A 4,880-nucleotide genomic window follows, 5' to 3' on the forward strand; every position below is an offset into this window, starting at 1 on the left:
GCGTCAAAGTTTTGATCTCACGGCAGGCGTTGCGTCGATTTCTCCTGGGAAGCCGGGCGGCGTTGTCCTTGCGAGGCCGTGCGTCAAAGTTTCGATCTCACGGCAGGCGTCGCGTCGATTTCTCCCGGGAAGTCGGGCGGCGTTGTCCTTGCGAGCCCGTGCGTCAAAGTTTCGGTCGTCCCGAAGGCGTTGCGTTGATCAGCGTCGGTGTGCGGCGTTTTTCTTGCCGCGGAACAAGCTGTGCGTCGAAAAGTTTGGCGCACGGAGCGTCCAAGAGGAAGAGTGAAGTCTTTTTGGTCCTGAGACTTCAGGGAACAGGAGGCAAGCTCTATCCAAGCCCTTGGAGAGCACTTTTACAGCCAGGCAAGAGTTCAGCAAGGCAGCAGGCCAACAACAAGGCAGCAGTCCTTTGTAGAAAAGCAGACAGGTGAGTCCTTTGAGCAGCCAGGCAGTTCTTCTTGGCAGGATGTAGTTTCTGGTTCAGGTTTCTTCTCCAGCAAGTGTCTGATGAGGTAGGGCAGAGGCCCTATTTTATACTAAGTTGTGCCTTTTAAGTGGGGGTGACTTCAAAGAGTGTCTAAGAAATGCACCAAGCCCCCTTTCAGTTCAATCCTGTCTGCCAGAGTCCCAGTAGGGGGTGTGGCAGTCCTTTGTGTGAGGGCAGGCCCTCCACCCTCCCAGCCCAGGAAGACCCATTCAAAATGCAGATGTATGCAAGTGAGGCTGAGTACCCTGTGTTTGGGGTGTGTCTGAGTGAATGCACAAGGAGCTGTCAACTAAACCTAGCCAGACGTGGATTGAAGGGCACAACAAGATTTTAGTGCAAAGAAATGCTCACTTTCTAAAAGTGGCATTTCTAGAATAGTAATATTAAATTCGACTTCACCAGTCAGCAGGACTTTATATTACCATTCTGGCCATACTAAATATGACCTTCCTGCTCCTTTCAGATCAGCAGCTGCCACTTCAACAGTGTATGAGGGCAGCCCCAATGTTAGCCTATGAAGGGAGCAGGCCTCACAGTAGTGTAAAAACAAATTTAGGAGTTTTACACTACCAGGACATATAACTACACAGGTACATGTCCTGCCTTTTACCTACACAGCACCCTGCTCTAGGGGTTATCTAGGGCACACATTAGGGATGCCTTATATGTAGAAAAAGGGGAGTTCTAGGCTTGGCAAGTACTTTTAAATGCCAAGTCGAAGTGGCAGTGAAACTGCACACACAGGCTTTGCAATGGCAGGCCTGAGCCAGGGTTAAGGGGCTACTGAGGTGGGTGGCACAACCAGTGCTGCAGGCCCACTAGTAGCATTTAATCTACCTGCCCTAGGCACATGTAGTGCTCTCTACCAGGGACTTACAAGTAAATTAAATAGTCAATCATGGATAAACCAATCAGTAGTACAATTTACACAGAGAGCATATGCACTTTAGCACTGGTTAGCAGCGGTAAAGTGCCCAGAGGTCAAAAGCCAACAACAACAGGTCAGAAAAAATAGGAGGAAGGAGGCAAAAAGTTTGGGGATGTCCCTGTCAAAAAGCCAGGTCCAACAGAGGGTATTCCTCATTTGTAGTTTCACACTCTGTCTCTTGTGTTGAATCGTCCCCATCATCACTATTTGTCTGTATCTCTATTCTATCATTTGAACAAGTAATCGAGCACCTGGTTTTGCACAGCAAGTCTCTTCCCTGTAGGGATACCGGACTCGAATCACAGACTAAAAATGTATGCAATCCTTGAAAGTTGCCAATTTTAACCTGAACTGGATCTGTAATCAGGTTGGTCAAATACTGATTTGCTACTCCTACAATCTGGACTGTCTTTCCTGAAAGCAGCAAATGTGGGACTTCAAGAGATCTTACTGTAGAGCGTGTAGCTCTTGTGTCAACCAAAAATAAAACTCTGATACCCATGACTTTTCCCTTTATATAGGGACCTTTCTGATCTACTTCTAAGGAAGCTGCAAGCACACATTCCTCCTTATCGGAACTCTCGCTCACACAACATTGTTTATTCCATTCTCACTGCGTAATGGGAATTGGTGTACTGTGGTATTACTTTGGATGGGCCTCTGACCTGTGACCTGTTGAGGAAGCATCACCTGCTGCTGTTCCATTGGGGCTTGAGTTATTTCGATTTGCTGTCTAGGTACCATGGGAACCTGCTGTTGCATCGGCTGCAACTGTGTCATTTGTACACGCTGCATTTGCACCTGCTGCATGGGTTCAAAATTCTGCATTTGATTCACATTATTTTGAAAATTCTGATTATGACCTCTTATTCTCGGTCCTCTCATGTTTTGGAATGAGTTGATGTAATTAGTTTGCTGAACGACACCTTCCTGCACCATCATCGGACACTCCCAGTTCCAATGTTTGACCACTCCGCAAGTGTGACAAGGCAACAATTTCTTCATTCCCTGCACATCATTCTGAACCACTACAATACTCATGTCTGGACCACGGTTTACTTTATCTCCGCGACTTCTACCTCTCATCTGATTTTGAAATACCATGTTTCCCTGCTGCTGCTGCTGCTGCTGCTGTTGTGGAAAGTTTCCCTGCATCCTTGTTTATGCAGCTTTAATCTGCATCACCATCGCCTTTTCTTTCAGCTTTCTCTGCTTCAATTCAATGTCATCACTGCAGTACTTTGCATACTGCAACACCTCATCAATCGGCTTGGCCTGCCAGCAAATCAAATGACCCTTATTTATCTGGCTAATTTCAGTCCTCAATCCTTCCACAATCTGAACACAAAATGAATCACGTCTTTCACCTAAATTTTTTCTGTACCAATGTAATGCTTGAACACCTGCAACAGTCTCTCATAATACACATGTATCGACTCCTTTGCTTCCTGATCTGTCCTGTCAATTCTTTGCCAGTCAATGTTTTTGGGCAAAATTCTCATCTTAGGAATTCAATCACCTTGTAGTAATATTTCATTACTTCAGGAGACGGCGCACCTGTAAACTGATCTTTCTCTGGTTCCTTTGTCAGCCAATCTACACTCCTCATACACTCCATCCACAGATCAGCTGGAAGTACTATCTCTAATAGAGTGTTCAATTCCTACCACAGGCACTTTGCAAGTTTCACGAACCTGTCTGTCTGCTAGTACCATTCCACTGGCTTCTCTCTCTATCTAGGATAGTCATTTGTTAAGGACAGAATATCACTTCTGCTCCAAGGGACATTAACAAAATTCCCTCCTGGGATCTCTCTCACGGGTAAAATTTCCACTGGATCCTTGCCCTGCTGCACATTTACAGTCACTTCTGCAGAATCCCTTTTCCTTTTATCTCTTTTCTTTACCCATCTGCCTTCCCACTTGTCTAATGATGCCAAAGTCTGGGCACTTTGAAGTAACTCCCCAAGGTGTGCCTTCATTCCGGCAGATTTCATGTGTTCAAAACCTTTACCTTCAAAGTCTAACCTGTAACTCCTTTTCAAGTGCTTTTTTTTCTCTATCTCTATGTCATATTTCTTTGCCAGGTCTGCTAGCGTTTGATGCACATTGCTCACTTCCCTTGTAATCTTCGGCAGAGATATCTCAATTCTGCTTCTGTGTAGGACTCTAACATGTTCACACCTATAGGCCCATCTTTATACCTTTTTAGCACTGCACAGGCGCAAACCTACAAAATACAATTGTATTTTGTAGGTTTAAATACAATTGTATTTTGTAGGTTTACGCCGCTTTAGCATAAAAAAATGATGAAAAGTCAAAGGGGGTCATTTTGACCCTGGTGGTAAAAACCACCTACCGCTGCGGCGATGGCCGCCAAAAGACCGTCGCCGCGGCTACCAGCCGTCCGCCCTATTACGACCACAGCCGGATTTCCTCCAGAAGGATGGCAGAAATCCGGCTGTGGCCATGGCGGCAGATGACGGTAAGGCGGCTCTGCTGCCAGCAGCAACGCCATTCCAGTAGACTGCCCCAGGCCGTATCATGACCCATTATACGGCCTGGCGGTGTTCTTCTGGCGGACGCTGCTGGCTGGCAGCAGCGCCTCGTCCCGTCTCCTGCCGGAGGACCCCCTCACAACAGGTAAGTCAGGTGCCCCGACAGGGGAAGGGGTGGAGGGTGTTGTGGGTGTGGGTGTGTGTGTGTGTGTATGTCTGTGCATGCGGGAATGCGGGTGTGTGTTGTGTGTTGTATGTGCGTGCATGTATGGATGTGTGAGTGCGTGTATGTTGTGTTGTGTGAATGCGTGTGTGCTTGTATGTATGTAAGTGTGTGTGGATGTGTGTGAATGGATGTATGCATGCGTGGATGAATGTGGGAATGAGTGTGTTAATGTGTGTGTAAGTGCGTGAATGAAGGGGGGGGTCTGGAGAGGTAAGGGTGGGGGGAACCTGTGGAGGGGGGCGGAGAAGACCCCTATCAGTGACTAAGTGACAGGGAAAGAATTCCCTGTCACTGATAGTGCCTACGGCCATGGTTTTTGTGGCGGTACGGTTGCCACGAAAACCATGGCGGTAGGCAGGGTCATAATCCCACAGGTGGGCAAGTGACGGCTGCCGGGCTAGAGACTGAAGTCTCCAGCCCGGCGGTCATTACTGCCGTGGCGGTCGGTGTGGTACATTGGCGGTTTGGCTTGAGCCAAACCGCCAATGCCTTAATATGGAGATAAGTACTGTCAGCCTGTTGACAGTTCTTTCCTCCATATTAACGCCGTCCGCCGGGATCATAATAACCCTCAAAGTCTCTTAAGCATTAAAGTTAAGCATATCTCTTCTTAAGACACTCAAGAAAATAATAGCCTGGCGGCAAGATAGAAAATGGTCAAATGGTGTCTTCTTCTCATTGAGGTCCGGCTAAGTTAGATTTCCTAAACGATTTCCAAAGTCCCTATTGGTCAAGGGATCGT

The sequence above is a fragment of the Pleurodeles waltl genome, chromosome 2_2 (genome assembly GCF_031143425.1).
Source record: "Pleurodeles waltl isolate 20211129_DDA chromosome 2_2, aPleWal1.hap1.20221129, whole genome shotgun sequence".
Taxonomy (NCBI): Eukaryota; Metazoa; Chordata; class Amphibia; order Caudata; family Salamandridae; genus Pleurodeles; species Pleurodeles waltl.